This window comes from Gobio gobio, assembly GCF_949357685.1.
Source record: "Gobio gobio genome assembly, chromosome: 12".
NCBI classification, from domain to species: Eukaryota; Metazoa; Chordata; class Actinopteri; order Cypriniformes; family Gobionidae; genus Gobio; species Gobio gobio.
In genome coordinates this window covers 30,280,791-30,298,224 of record NC_137105.1, presented here as the reverse complement: position 1 = coordinate 30,298,224, position 17,434 = coordinate 30,280,791, and the positions used below count along the sequence as shown (strand labels likewise).

The following is a 17,434-nucleotide window of genomic DNA, read 5'->3' as shown; positions in this document are numbered from 1 at the left end:
ACTCACAATTGGAGTTGTGATCGATGATCAGCTAAAATTCACTGACCACATTACTGCAACAACCCGGTCCTGCAGATTTGCATTATACAACATTAGGAAGATTAGAGCCTTCCTATCAGAGCAGACCACACAACTCTTGGTCCAAGCTCTTGTTCTCTCCAGACTGGACTACTGTAATGCTCTTCTAGCAGGCCTTCCGGCATGCACTATCAAACCCTTGCAACTGATCCAGAATGCAGCGGCGAGGGTGATCTTTAACGAGCCGAAGAGAGCGCACGTCACGCCTCTCTTCATCAGACTCCACTGGCTACCAATAGCCGCTCGCATCAAATTCAAGGCACTGGTACTCGCCTTCAAAGCAACCACTGGCTCTGCACCAATTTACCTTAACTCGCTTGTTCAGACTTACACACCCTCCAGGAGTTTGCGTTCTACCAGTGAACGACGCCTTGTGGTGCCATACCAGAGAGGCATGAAATCACTGTCACGGACCTTTTCCTGGACTGCCCCCACCTGGTGGAATGACCTGCCTATCTCAATTCGAGCAGCCGAGTCTGTAGCCATTTTCAAAAAACATCTAAAGACGCATCTCTTCCAGCAGCACCTGACCAATCAAGAATAGCACTTAACATTCTATTCATTTTTCTGTCTGTCTAATTTATCTAAAAAAAAAAAAAAAAAAAAAAAAAAAAATCCTGTGTGTTCTGTGTTAGATTAACTGAGACTTGTTACAGCACTTGCATACTGTAGCCTCTGACTGTTGTAGTTGCTTCTATTGCTCTCATTTGTAAGTCGCTTTGGATAAAAGCGTCTGCTAAATGACTAAATGTAAATGTAAATGTAAATGGGTCGATATTATTGGCCGATATTAGGCTTTTTCCAAACTATCGGTATCGGCATTTATGATGGCCGATAAATGAATATTTAAAAAAAAAAAGAGAAAAAAAAGGACGAAACACCGCTCAAACACATTGAGTGTTGGCGTTTCATAGTTTGTCCACCAGAGGGCACTCTACAACGTGCCGTACAGCAACACCAGCTGAGCGCTGCATTCACAATCACAACACAACGGTGATCATCCGTGAAGTGCATGTAAGTTGGCAACGAGACATACATTGCTTGAATAACAATTAAAAAAAACTCCCCATCAGTTCTCTTAACTCAAATAACATGACAAATTTGTAACTGCTAAAATGTGTAACTGCCAAGTCCAGTTTTGCTGTTACATGTAACTTAAGCCAAGAGAGCTGGTAAACGTTAGGTTGTTACAGTTGACTGACTAAGTTTAACTCGGACAATGTGACTGAATAAGATGTATTTCTTTAATAGTCTGACAGTTTGACAGCATGAGACGTATCATCTCTCCCCTGCCCGTTATTTTGAAAAAGTATACATATTTCTAAATTATGACTTATCATAGACGCTAACCACAATGCTAGCTAATGCCATGGCTATCAGTGGGAGACCGCTAACATTAATGCGCCTTGGAAATCACAACAAACTTATTCTGCATAAATAAAGTAATGATTACTGTATTTATAACTAGTATATTTGTAGTTCCAGTCCCTGCATTGTAAATCGTAAGTTAAGCACGTGAGGAGTGAACGAAAGTGCGTGACTTCGTTCAGACGCCACATTAACAAATAATGGATTTACTGCATCATCAGTAGTAGTAGATTTTAGAAGGCAGGCACCAATGATGATTGAAAATGGTTTGTTGTAGCTTGATGGATAGAATTAAAAGAGTGCATGTAAAGGGATAAGCAAGTTGACATTGTAATTATAAGGTAGCTCATATTTATACTTTATATAGTTTATATTTTGCTGTTGTTATTTATCAGAACTTAACTGAATATTTTTTTCCCAGTCTTGCTCAAAGTTATATTTATAAAGCTTACCACATCTATTAATACTGGTAACTTTGATTTTTTTGTTTTGTTTTTGTTATTGTGTTTTCATCCAAATGACTTTAAGTTTCATATCTTAAGTTTGTATTTTTATACATTTTATTTATCAGAACTTTAATATATTTTTATGTTCCTCTGTTCTGTTGTGACAATAAAACAAACAAGTTTATTTTTAAACTGCATTTTCATATTATTTTAGAGCTAGACTGAGTTATCATGAATAACTACAAATAACTAATGTAAGGGAAATCTGTTTAAGTGTTTTTTTCCCATATATATATCGGCTGATATATCGGAATATCGGATTTTTAAGTGACCAAATATTTGTATCGGTATCGGCCTTAAAAATCCTTTATCGGTCGGGCTCTACTATAAATCGCCATATCGATTTTTTGTCCCACCCCTACTGCACATAAATATTTAGACACCTTTCTTTAGGATTTGTAACCATCTGTGTCATTTGAGGGAAATGTCAGAGGATAACTGCCGTGCATTTCCAGTCTTTCCATCACTGAAATAAAACACCAGGATTTAACCGGACAGTGCGGAATTGCTCCAAAATCCCACAAAGAGATTGGGTCTAATCACAAACAGCACATTTAATCAGTTTCTCTGACATGTACTGTGCTTGTCAAAAACGTGGACAGCAGGGTAGGTGAGTGGTGGTCAGATGGTCAGAGGCAGTGCCTCGTGGGGGAAGATGGCTTCTGCTGATTGTGTTGTGATAGGAACTGTCCTTTTACAGAACCTTCAAAATGCCTGTCAGGACCTGTAGCCCCCTGCCACGCACACCTGCACCTCATCCACCTGAGTTCACACACGCTCATTCAACACACCTAACACCATCATCACACTCCGCAATGTGAGTCTGATTAGACAAAAGAGCAAACAGAGTTCAAATGGGGGGGGGGGGGGCAATGTATTTGGCCATGCTGAAATGACATGACCCAAGGTGTGGCATTAAACATAAGAGAGAATGTAAACACTCATTGGCTGCAGACTCTGTAGATACACTAGTAGTGTAGGTGATGCAAAGTGTAGGTCTTTTGGTGATGCAAAGTAGGGCTGAACGATTAATTGCATTTGCGATAATATCGCGATATGATAAAACGCGATTTCCTAACTGCAAAGGCTGCGATTACAGTCTGGTCACGTGACACGCGAGAGTAAAGTCTGCAGAAGAAGCATCAACTTGGCACGTTACACATATCCTATGCCTGGCCTAAAAGGAAAAAAAAAACTGTTTGTGTTTGATCTATCTGATATTGTGTTGTTCATACTATAGACTACTATCATCTCTCCAATGATTCTGGAACGATTCTGAGCTTAGATTTTGACTGCAGGTGCGCGGTGGCGCTGCGTGTGTTTTAGAAACACCGGTATTCTGATTGCTTCCATTATATCTCTCTCTCTCTCACACACACACACACACACACACACAATCACGCACGAACCATAAAATAATATTTCATAACGTTCGGAAAGGTCGACGGCGCGAATTGCAATGACATTCGCAGGCTTCTTTGCACAGGATAAGCGCTGTGAGAAACTTTGCTTGGTGTCGCGCTTAAGTCGACGCAGAAGTATAAATGGGCCTTTACAGTGTGTGTTCTTGCCCGCCGGTATTTTCCTTACAAATGCTCAACGAAGGCTTCATTCATGTCTTTAGAAACTCACTGACAGAAGGCTTTCCATTTCAAATGCTCACGCGGCGCATTGTGAAGTGTGCTTGCGAGCACGCGTCTGTGCGCGTCTCAAAATGCTTTTATGACGCAAAATTAATGTAAACACCATCAGTAATGTTTAATGAATTAAACAGACAGGGCAAAAACATCTTATATTTCAAAAGAGATCTGTGCATTAGTGTGAATGCAGGTCTCCCGCTGTCTATGATGTCATCATTAATAAACAAACAACAGTAAAGCTGAGAAAGAGAAAAATCACTCACAGTTCAGACACTCTTAAATACTGAAAGCACTCTTTGTTCATTGCTTGTAATATATTTTTTTTGTTTCTCTTTATGATTTACTACTTTATGTTTTGCAGCTATATTAGTTTATATATTTAAAATTATTAACATGCAATTGTTTTAATTAAAATGTTATAATGTGTAGTTATTTTAAAAAGCGTATAATTACATATATCACAATAAAAAACATATTAATTATTAATATTAATCTTATTAATTTATTAAAAACTTAAAAAGGAAAAAGTTCAAGAATTGTTTTGGAATCGGATCGTGACTCCCAGAATCGGAATCGGATTGTGAGGTACCAATTAAAGATTTCCACCATTACTATACAATGATGTATTGTTGAATAATACAGAAGATAAAGAGTTTAAAAAATAATCGCATATTAAATCGCAATCGTAATATTGGTTAAAAAAATTGCAATTAGATTATTTTCCAAAATCGTTCAGCCCTAATGCAAAGGAGCAAAAAAAAATTCTTTACCAGAAGAAACAACAGCAGACTGTATGGCTGAAGAAGAATAAAAGGTCTGAAGACAGAAAGACAGACAAAGGCAAAAAATCTAAATGAAACAACCTTTCACAAAAAAAGGTAGGAGTTTTTTGGGCTACCGCGGTATTTCCGCTTACGTTACGCGTGACCTTTCCGACAAGATTAGGTTATACGTGGCGCAGCACAAGACAAACATTTGTGGTTAAAAAGTATATCATTTTTTAGAAAATGACCAATCGTTTCGCTAGATAAGACCATTATTCATCGGCTGGGATCGTGTAGTGCCCTTTGAAGCTGCATTGAAACTGAAATTTGGATCTTCAAATCCCACTCCAAGTCCACTACAATCCTGGAATGTTTTCCTTAAAAACTTAAATTTCTTTTCAATTGAAAAAAAGAAAGACATGAACATCTTGGCAAATTATCAGGAAATTTTAATTCTGAAGTGAACTACTCCTTTAAAGGGACTTTGCCTTTTAGCTAGAAAACATACCATACATGCAAACTCCACACACCGAAAAAATTAATAAACAGAAAAGAATTAACTCTAAAAATGTAATCAGCAGTTGAAATTGTTTAAGATCATTCTGAATAGAACAGCATGTTGTTTAGGTAACAAACTTCTATTGAAACCACACAATGTCTATGGAAACACGATTTAAACAACTTCACAGTTCAAATAATCCAATATGTGTAACATTTCAGCCTAATAAATGGTTTTGTCCAACAAAAACGACAGAGGCCAAATGAAAATACAAAATCAATTCAATGATTTTCAATTTCAAATGTTAGAACAGCAAATTTTGCCCGAAAGGTGACGAGTTTGCCAGTATGATACACAATTCTTTATAAGTATATTTGACATTATGTCTCCATTTTCCTCTGCCTTAAAATGGTGCTTTCCTCTGGGTTTTAAGCTTTGTCTTCTTCTATTTTTTGTACAGAAGATCAATATAAATAACACAGCAGGATTCCCCTGGTATCAGACCAGATGAACATCCAATTTCAGGTAGGATTGTTAAAAAAAAAAGCATCCTCTGGTCATCTAGGGTCTCCTGGTAGATAAAAGTCATTACAGGGTCCCTCTCGGTCGAGAACGCAGACAACTAACAGCTGCACAAATGCTTGGCGCACCCCTCAGGTTAGAGATTACCCCAAAACTCTCTCCTGTAATGATCTCATTATGTGCTGGCCACATTCGGTGATGTCTTTCTTGATTAGTGCCTCTCCTACATTCCACCGTGCCAGGAGGAGATTGCTGATTCTGATCTTTCGTTCTAAAAAGGTCACGTCCGTACCCAGGGGCAATCACAGGAGGAAACTGCACACGACTGCTGTCCTGCTGATCTCGTGTCAGTATAGCTGACCAAAGATCAGTATAATGGATCTGGAGGTAATGAAAAGAAAGTGGCTGAGAGCTGAAATAGCAGTTTGTGTTTCTAAGGTCCAAAAGACACTCAAGTATGTGAACCCAAACACTCGAGTTCACGCATCACTGTTTTCCCAAATTGTGTCAAAACAAGGAGGTATACAATAGCTGGAGAAGTCTATCTGTTAGCATCACCATTCATCTATATGGCAGTTGCTTAGCTAGAGGAGTAATTAATCTGCTAATCTAATAATGCTAATAACTAGCTACCTGAATAATAGGTATTCATATAAATAATACTGAACAAATACATTATTGTGCGTGTGTAACTGCTATAACTAGGCCTGGAAATGCTATAGACAACAAGTCAGTAATATTGACTAGTTAACAGGCTAGCGTAATGCTAGCGAAGCTGTGTTAGTGATACTGGTTTAGATTAAAAAGCTAGAATTGTCAGATTTTTTATATATATAAGTATTTAAATAAAAATAGGAAAATAAGTATTTGAACACCCTGCTATTTTGCAAGTTCTCCCACTTAGGAATCATGGAGGGGTCTGAAATTGTCACCGTAGGTGCATGTCCACTGTGAGAGACATAATCTAAAAAAAAAATCCAATAATCACAATGTATGATTTTTTAACTATTTATTTGTATGATACAGCTGCAAATAAGTATTTGAACACCTGTCTATCAGCTAGAATTCTGACCCTCAAAGACCTGTTAGTCTGCCTTTAAAATGTCCACCTCCACTCCATTTATTATCCTAAATTAGATGCACCTGTTTTAGGTCGTTAGCTGCATTAAGACACCTGTCCACCCCATACAATCAGTAAGACCAACTACTAACATGGCCAAGACCAAAGAGCTGTCCAAAGACACTAGAGACAAAATTGTACACCTCCACAAGGCTGGAAAGGGCTACGGGGAAATTGCCAAGCAGCTTGGTGAAAAAAGGTCCACTGTTGGAGCAATCATTAGAAAATGGAAGAAGCTAAACATGACTGTCAATCTCCCTCAGACTGGGGCTCCATGCAAGATCTCACCTCGTGGGGTCTCAATGATCCTAAGAAAGGTGAGAAATCAGCCCAGAACTACACGGGAGGAGCTGGTCAATGACCTGAAAAGAGCTGGGACCACCGTTTCCAAGGTTACTGTTGGTAATACACAAAGACGTCATGGTTTGAAATCATGCATGGCACGTAAGGTTCCCCTGCTTAAACCAGCACATGTTCAGGCCCGTCTTAAGTTTGCCAATGACCATTTGGATGATCCAGAGGAGACATGGGAGAAAGTCATGTGGTCAGATAAGACCAAAATAGAACTTTTTGGTCATAATTCCACTAAACATGTTTGGAGGAAGAAGAATGATGAGTACCATCCCAAGAACACCATCCCTACTGTGAAGCATGGGGGTGGTAGCATCATGCTTTGGGGGTGCTTTTCTGCACATGGGACAGGGCGACTGCACTGTATTAAGGAGAGGATGACCAGGGCCATGTATTGCGAGATTTTGGGGAACAACCTCCTTCCCTCAGTTATAGCATTGAAGATGGGTCGAGGCTGGGTCTTCGAACATGACAATGACCTGAAGCACACAGCCAGGATAACCAAGGAGTGGCTCTGTAAGAAGCATATCAAGGTTCTGGCGTGGCCTAGCCAGTCTCCAGACCTAAACCCAATAGAGAATCTGTGGAGGGAGCTCAAACTCCGTGTTTCTCAGCGACAGGCCAGAAACCTGACTGATCTAGAGACGATCTGTCTGAAGGAGTGTGCCAAAATCCCTCCTGCAGTGTGTGCAAACCTGGTGAAAAACTACAGGAAACGTTTGACCTCTGTAATTGCAAACAAAGGCTACTGTACCAAATATTAACATTGATTTTCTCAGGTGTTCAAATACTTATTTGCAGCTGTATCATACAAATAAATAGTAAAAAAAATCATACATTGTGATTTCTTTTTTTAGATTATGTCTCTCACAGTGGACATGCACCTACGGTGACAATTTCAGACCCCTCCATGATTTCTAAGTGGGAGAACTTGCAAAATAGCAGGGTGTTCAAATACTTACTTTCCTCACTGTATGTATATATATATATATATATATATATATACATACATACATACATACATACATACATACATACATACACACACACACACACACACACACACACACACACACACACACACACACACACACACACACACACACACACACACACACACACACACACACACACACACACACACACACACACACACACACACACACACATATACATATATATATATATATATATATATATATACATATATATATACATATATATATATATATATATATATATATATATATATATATATATATATACATATATATATATATATACATATATATATATATATACATATATATATATATATATATATATATATATATATATATATATACATATATATATATATATATATACATATATATATATATATATATACATATATATATATATATATATATATATATATATATATATATATACATATACATATATATATATATATATATATATACATATATATATATATATATATATATATATATATATATATACATATACATATATATATATATATATATAGATTTAAACAATGATTAAAATTTAAACAGATCACTTTACTTTGGTGTCTTGTCTCGTGACGCCAATCCAATGACACCGGTAGTGAAGTTTCTCTCTGACCAATGATCTGCAGTGTTTACACGTCACATTTTAGTATCGGTACGGTTTGCTTGGAACCTTAACCCAGGTGGTACTAAAAAAAAAAGGACCAGGAACTAGGTAATGAACACCCCCCAAAAGTGAGCCGTACCATGCAGAGGAAAAGTGGCAAAAGCTAAGCAGAGCTACAATCGCAAACCAGTGAGGCGAATAGGACTTATAATGGTGCCTGGTCCAGTAAATTGAGTCAGATGTTAATTCACTAACCATTCTGACAGACTGACAGAATGATTTGTTAGGGTGTGGTCATATTAGCAAAACTTTGCAGGTATTGTCTACTGTGATGACAATACTACTGGTAATGTAGAAATGTATGAAGCACAGCTCAGCTCATACAGAAGTAACTTTTAAACACCAACTCAAATCCATGTGACCAATTGAACCTGTGGGGAAATATTTCACCCTCTCACAAAATTCCAGATTGCATGGGATCTATTGAAATGACTACATTTCGCCTGTGAAAAAAAAGTAAAAAAAAAATATAAAAAAGTAGTTGTACACCTTTAGAATGACTCAAATGGATGCGTTTGCAAGTAATTCTGACTAAATTGTTAAAAGAATCTAAAGAGTTTTTTTTTTCTCAAACCGGGCTACACTGGCTGTAGCGCAGTCATTGTAGACAACGCAAAAAAAGATGTGTTGTCTACTTCAAGGTTCGCAACCCTTTTGTCTCATTAAATTAGATTCAGATTGCAATCTCACACTTATAACAATACATTTGTCATTTGATACATTTGATTCAGCAGCTGGCCAGACATTCACATCTGCGTTTAAGTAAAGTATGTTTCTGGCTTAAGCCTTCACATTTTGGCGTTAATCAAAAACTACGATTAGGTTAGAGTTATATTTTAAAGACAACATGAAACAGAATTCACAGTGATGTGGTAGAAAATGAAACATGTTTGGTTACAATACTACTGGTTTGATTTGAGTCATTTCAAAGGCAATGGTGCTGAACTTAACACAGTCCAGCTTTCCAAGCTAAATTTATTAGGGCAGTCTGTACCCAGAATAGGACGGCCCAGCCCAACCAGACTGCCTGCCAAGCTCTTCTGACAGACACCCGGCGCATTAGACTGTCAACATCTCTGGTACACTGGGAGTACTGTCGCTCCACGCTGACAGGCACAACAGAGTCGTTCCTTCTGCACCACACTCTGCTTTTCCCCTCGGGCTGTCACAATTCAGACCGCCGGCTTGTGGGACATTTCAGTTTCCTGTGGACTCAACAGCATGAAGAGCACCGTTGCTATCTCTGTTTGAGAGCTATGAGTCAGTGTTGCCAATTCTGGTAGTTAAAGGTAGCTGTGCATAGAAAGTAGATATCATAGAAGAATAGTCCCCCATGTGGCAGCCAGCTGGGGTGGGTAAAAACATTCTGGTTTGGTAAAAAATTAAGTACTGCCATCAGACAAGCAACATTAGGCCCAAGCACATTTTTTTTTGTGTACATATTTTGTGCCGATTGTGAGTAGGCATGAGACCGCATCAATTTTTTATGTTGCAATAATTTCTGAAGCTTTTATCACTGTATTATCACTAGGGTTGGGTACCGAACTCTGTACTTTTAAGGGCACTGACCGAATTACGTCGGTACTACCGATTCACATTAAATCAATCGGTACCGAATTTCGGTACCTGAGAACGCATCTGGTGATATTATAGACTTGTGTCTGTGATTATTAAACCGTAAAAAGACTATTTAAATACGAATCCTGCGTGTCTCTGTGCGAATGAATGCCGTAGAAGCGTGGTTTACCACACACATACACACACTCGCTATGACGTTGCGTGTATCTCTGCCATCTCATATGAGGACATGAACGCACGAACAACATCTCCAGAGCCGCTCTGAGTCACTTTATGAGCATTTTACAATTTCATTTGAGAAAAACTACCGTCATATCATAATCACACAGAAACTCAAAAGTCTTCACGGCAACCCGTCAAAATAAAAGTCTGGTTTATTTTGACAAATACATCACTTGTACAGTAGAATTTAGATACGTCTCAATTAATAATACTAACACTAATGTAATAATAATTTAAAAACTTCATTTTTAAGTAATACATTTACATTTTTCTGTTTTGAATTATTTTTTCCGTTTTAAAAAAAAAAGTTTAAAAAAAGTTAAATTAAAAGATTAATTATATTAATGTCTTATGTCTTCATTTGATTACCAGAAAATACACAACACATCATTTGTGGGAAATCTTTTCATAGAAATGAAATTAAAAAGAAAGAAAAAATATGGTTGTTTTTATCAATTAAATTTAAGTACCTAGTAGCCTACTATTTACTAGTTACTAGTAAATATTACAGTATACAAACATCACAGACAATGGCAGACAGAGACCAGGGCAGCTCTGGCATAATGTCAATAACACTTCTATAAATGACTTACAGTTTATTTATAGTTATTGATGTAAACATCCCTAAAGTACGGAAAAAATTTACCGTTGGGTATCGGTACCGATACCAGTTAAAATGTGAACGGTACGCAACCCTAATTATCACAATATTAAAATAAGTTGCAAAAAAAGTTGTCATACTATAACTGTTTCTTATATCATATAAAATGCATAAATGTAAATATCAAAAAGAACATATAAACATATATACAATAAAGCTATACACAAAAAAATGATAGAGTAAACAAATGTTTCAAACAGATTAAAGTGCAAAAGAATTAAAAAGAACAATAGGTATCAATTTACAATAAGGTCTCATTAGTTAATGTTAGTTAATTAGCAATAGCTATATTTGGTATCATTGTTAGTTTGCTCAGGTCCATTAAATAATACGGTTACTACTTTTGATTTCAATAATGTGTTATTAAATGTTGAAATTAACAATAACTAAGATTAATAAATGCTTTAGAAGTATTTTTCGTTTATGTTAACTAATGTTAACTAATGGAAGCTTATTGCAAAGTGTACCGAACAATAATAATAATAAAAAATCATTACATTTTCAATCAATATCTATATGTTGTAGTCCAGATTAAAATATTTAAAAAATGTTCAAGTTTGAAAATGAATATCCTATTAAGTTTTAAGGATTTAAGGATTTGGTGCTGTGATGAACAGAATAGCGCATACAAATCTGAATGGCCGTTTGAAACATTGAAATACTGCTCAGAAATAGAAAGCAGTGCAGCTGCTTTGTTTACGAGGTTACCAGGGTAACGGCTGCATTTCTGCTGTTCCATCAGCATCACAAGAGTGCAAGATTATTCCAATGGATTTCCTATTGGGGGTGTGACGAGACACTTAGCTCACGAGATGAGACGGGACACAAGATTGGGTTCAAGAGAACGAGACGAGGCAAGATTTTTGCATAGCTGTGTTTCCCACACATAGACTAATTTGTGGCGGTGCACTACAGAATCAAAACCGGCCGCCACATATTGCATTTCGTTATTCTTATAAACACGCAGCGTATTCGTTCAGCAGCATTTCCTTTCCCTGCTCTCCCTCCGTCTCTGTCACTCATGCGTCTCTCACACACACACACAAGGTGCGTTCCATTCGACCATAAGTCTAACTCTCAGGCATTTGGCATGAGACACGCTTTCAGGCTCTGTCTCATGCTCTCACTCTGCCCAAGTAAATCTCACACGAAATTGCCAAACCTGCTTTTGATTTGAAACAAAGTCGAAGCTTTTCAATTTTTTAAAGTTTTAATACTAAATTCAAACAATAACTTAATGTTATTCTTGTATTTAGCCCTCAAGTATTCCTTACTAATTTGTCACACTCATACTCATTAGTGGTCAAATGTGACCATACACCTAAACTATTTTTCAATTAAATAAATGTTCTATATTTTAGTTTAATAATATTTATTGAATATTTTGAGGAGATCTTTTGATACTAAATACTATTTGTGAAATAATTATGGTCCATTAATGAGCACTTAAAATATTTGTCAATATTTTCTTATTTACATTACAATTCGTGTAGTAATTAAGGTTAAAATAGATAATTCCAATGGAAAGAGGCAAATTACAGTTATTTTGTGGCTGGAAAAATAATAATTTTCATTTGTAATGCCATTACCCACTCTTTAATAAATATACATGTAGGCCTGTCTAGTCTAGTTGCTCAAAAAAGTATTCCAGATCATAACTGCTTACTTATTTTTAGGTTTTGCATTTGAATACATATTTAGACATGATCAAACACTAGATTTCTTTAAATGTGAAATTTTAAAACGTTAATAACTTATATCGTAATATTTTTAATGATACTTATTTTAAGGCAAACTTATTTTTCCTTATATGTACAGTAGGCTATATACATAAGAATTAGGGCTGCTTACAAACTGCTGGCCTAAAAAAAAAATCCCTGATTTTTTCACAAAAAATCAGATTTACGATTTAAATAGTTTTTTTCCCCTCCTACTTAAAATCAATCTGCAGGTAACAAAGAAATTGTTCAAAACAAGTTTTAACTTTATTTTGTTTAAAAATATTTGCGGCTTTTGTAGCACATACCTGGGGTCCAAAACTTTCAGCATGTAAATAAACCCCTGCTATTCCACAGTATATATCATCACATTAAAAATAACATTAAAATTGGATAATATTTAGAGATTTTAAGTGCTGGAAAAAGTGTGAAGCACTTGAAAACATTCCATGTGATGTTACTACAGTAAATCATGGTGAATGTTGGTGATTTGTGGCTGAAACCCCTGATCCTCGCTCATGTTGTCTCAATGTTTCTCCTGGTTTCCACATTAGCTCTGTTTGATCTGATATCTATGGTTTATAACAGAATTCTGCACCAAACGCTTCCACTAGATCTTGCAGTAGCGATGTTATTAATTCTGTGGTGAATTCAAATGCTTTCTCACTGGATCTCCCAGTGCTGTGTAGTAACGGTGTCACAAGATCAGCCCGTGTGTGAGCCCCCGTTGCGCTGTCTGTTGTTGCGCTGTCTATTATTGCTCCGAGCTGAGCAACGTCCGCGCAGCTCAAACGAGTAGCGCGGTTCCGTTCAGACTTAAAACACTTTGCAGCGGGGTATTGCAGACCTGCCAACCTTGAAGAAACTTTATGAGTACACCCCCCCCCCCCCCCCCCCCACGGGCCCCCCGCGGGCCCGATAGCCCACCACCAATGTACGCTCCACCGTTGTCCACCCACCAGTAAGAAATCTATGAGATACCTAACACTAAAATACATAATATACACAATATACTTTCACCAATTACGATTTATTAGTTACTCCATAACCAAATACAAGTAGACCATAAATGTTATACAGTTACTGCACACCCATCCTTGTGTTCAGGATATTATAAACAAAAAAGGCTGATGATGGTTAAACGTCATACAAAAATAGAACAAAAGACAAATTAAACACAAATAGTAAGATTAATAACAAACTACCGTGTTCACTAGCAAAAGTGTTTGTTTTCAAGTAGATGGCAGCAATCTTCCACTAAACTATGGCACATTTCATATTTTCACTATGAATGAAACTGAGTAGTAGATATTTTATTTGAATTTGACATAAAATGTTGCTATTATATAAATAGACTATTACAAATTTACATGTACATTTAATTTAATATTTAATCAAATTAAATATGAATTTTAATTAATAAATAAAAATGTATATAATTTAACACAACTACACAAAACTACACAACTGTAGAGTAAAACATTAATACAAAACTGATATTCCATGCGTTTAAAAAAATCTGACAAGATTAAGGCAAAATCACACTGTCTGGTGCCTCTCTAGACAACCCAGCACAATTGCTAGCATAAAGTTTAAGGTAAAAATAACTGCCATTCATTTACTAGTATCTTAATACTATGCAATTTGATAAACTGTTCATTCATTACATCACTTTACCTCTGTCTTTATCCCCATTTTTCATCTTCCCTGCATCAGATGGCTTTGGTCTTTTTGATACTATAGGGTAGGCTATGGCAGACCATAATGCTAATTTATAATGGGTCATGTGAATTCGACCATCTGTCACAATCAGGTAACTTTTTGTCTACACCTGGTGCGAGTTAAGCACCCTCAAACGAAAGCAATGCTTTCTACATTGAATGTGGCAAGACGCGACGCGACACAACAGTTACGTTAATTAATTTATACCAGCAGGCCTAACAAAATCATACAAGAAACTAATTATGGAGCTTTGATATTACAGAAACGCCAACTCTATTCATTCACTAAAATTTGCTGAAAGTCAACAGCACAACTGTGCAACGTGCATGTTCACATTTTAATTATCCACAACAACCCCAAAACTTGCCCGCTTGCCTTGCACATCTGCTAATAAACGATGGGCAACTTTTTTCGACTATTTTTCTTACCTTATTTTTTTTTTTTTTTGTTGCTGTGGATGTTATTGAGCTTAGAAGTTTAGCTCTTGCGTTCTTCTGAACATCTCGCGTCGCGCTGCCATTGCCCGATGCCATTTTTATATCACTCCATAATCTGTCTATGTTTTAAATGCCTATTCCCCGAGTGGTAGACTACAATGACTGGCTGTTTTAAAATATCTACGAGAAGCTAGGCCTCCATACTGACAGCTGGGCTCATAGCTTGCAGGTTTGCTTAGTGCACTGTAATAATATTTAAGAATGTATATATTTTTTTCCATTTGATTGGTTCAACCGCCACTCGCCCAAATTTTTTTTAAATATAATTTTTCGTCAAGTCAACCGCGGCTGTAACCGCCAACAGCGCATCTCTGTGAGGCGGTTCAGCCATGGCATGCAAGCCTGCAGTTATCCGGCCTGCCTAGCTTGCTTGAGGCACTGAAATGAAACGAACGCGCTCGGCGCGGGCTTGAAGCATTGTCTAGGAGGGGCGGGCATGTAAGCGGAGGGTTAAAATGAAGCGCTCTGATTGGCCGAAAGCTTTTCACTCCACTTTCACGCTGTGTCTCAGCAGCAGAATCAACGTCATAGACTGCACTGAAACCGCTGAAATGCGAGATGCAACAAAATGCGTACATAGAGAGCAGCGAATCGTACAAGCGTACCAAAGGGTCAAAATGCGTGCCGAGTACGAAAAATGCGTACATGTTGGCAGGTCTGGTATTGTTTGTTCTGCGACTGACGCTGAAAACCCGAACACTGTCCTTGTTGTTTGTATATCTCTATGGCAAACGCGCGGGGGGGCGGGCTGAGCCCATTCGGAACTACGGGAGGCCAGAGGGGAGCGTCGGTGGATGTTAAAGAGAAAACTGATTTTCATTCAAATAAATCGACGTAAACTACACATTCGAGTTAATCAATAAAATCGATTTATCGCCCAGCCCTAATATGAATTGATACTGAATCAAGATAGAACTTATTGAAATCACGTTTGAATGCGCGCTCTGGTTTACTTTCACTTTCAATTTTGTGATCGTGCATACTCTGTGAATAGGGAGCGGCGGTGCTGAACGCGCATTTTAAAAGATAAGATATTTGTTTGACGCTTCTGTTGCGCAACGAATCCTCCGCCACGGTCCTGTCAGTCTTCTCGTCACGTGATCAGTGCTGCGCACTATGTACATGTCGAATAGCTTGTGCTAGATGAGCAGATGGAATTGAAGCGACCGTTATCCACTGGAATGAAATTGTTTTTATTTCTATGAAAAGCAAAACGACATTGGAGGCGTAATGTAAACATTGCCGTGGCATATTCTATCCTAACTTCACCCCCATGCTCCGTCAGGACAATATGACGCGAGACAGCTTTTCACCTCAACAAGAAATCTTGTCACATTTTAATCTTGCGTAATCTCTCGAGGCATGAGATCTCGTCACACCCCTATTTCCTATGGTGGTCATTTTTGACCATGAACAACACAAGTGTGACTTTTTTCACAACCATTTAGTTTTTTCGAATTAAATCCACGTTTTTTTGTGTGTGGTCACATAGCGACTGCCGCAAAAGTCACAGAGTTTCGTACCATTCCGATGAAGTCTGGATTTTTTACATTTTTTAACAAAAAAAAATCTTCCTTGGCAAAAAATAACCAAACAACGCCAGAGGGTTAATGCTGTTATGTTTGGCATTTACAATAGTTTCTATGTTGAAGTTTTTGTGGTTACCTTTGTGCTGAAGAGTAGATACATGAAGGTATACACAAGTTACATTTAGCATGTGCTGTACTAGCTGTGGATTTTAAGTGAAACAGATAAGATGAATTGGTTCCATGGCTTGGTTCCTTAAGTAGTTGGAGTGACTTAAAATTTGAGTAATCAACTTAATTTGTGTTCATGTTACAAATAATTAAATTCATCTAACTAATTTAGTTGGTTGAATAACTTAATTAAAAGTTGTCCTAGCAGCAAATGCAACACATAATTTGTATTATTATCTGTAGCCATTTGAAATTAGAGACAACCACTGCTTTTAATCACAATCCAAACAAAGATGCTACACATGTAGCATGAGCAGTTGTTTTTGACTTCAATTAGATTGTATACTTTCAAGATTTAAAGCAAAAAAACAGAATGGTCTGTCTTCAGCTTTGGGAAATTATGCTACCTAAACAATACCAACACAAAACAAACAACAGACGGCCTGAATGGAAATGCAAATTCACTCTCTGACAGTAGACAGACGATCGTGTGTTTGGAGCAAAACCAGCCGGTTCCGATCAATGACCGGTCGACCGGTGCATCTCTAGTCAAGGCCCTTCAAAATGTCATCCCACAACTTCCTGTTTCCATTGAAAATCTTTCAACACAGGACTGTGCCTGTCAAGCAATTTCATTGGGTCTTTAATAAACAAACATTCAAGGGGCACATTATAAGTGCAGATGTTTTTAAATTGTCAAATGAAATCGTTATAATTGATTTATTGTGCATTTAAAAATAATAACAAAGGCCCTTTGCACATCATTCATGTCAATATTTCCCAATGCACTGAGCTCTACAGACTGAAG

The 17,434-nt window shown here is 37.2% G+C and overlaps 1 protein-coding gene across 11 annotated transcripts in view; it reads right to left on the bottom strand.

Annotated features, from left to right (window-relative positions):
* Positions 1-17,434, bottom strand: part of arid1b (AT-rich interactive domain 1B) — a 127,415-nt gene that overhangs the window by 102,352 nt on the left and 7,629 nt on the right. The gene's annotated exons all lie outside the window — the stretch shown is intronic.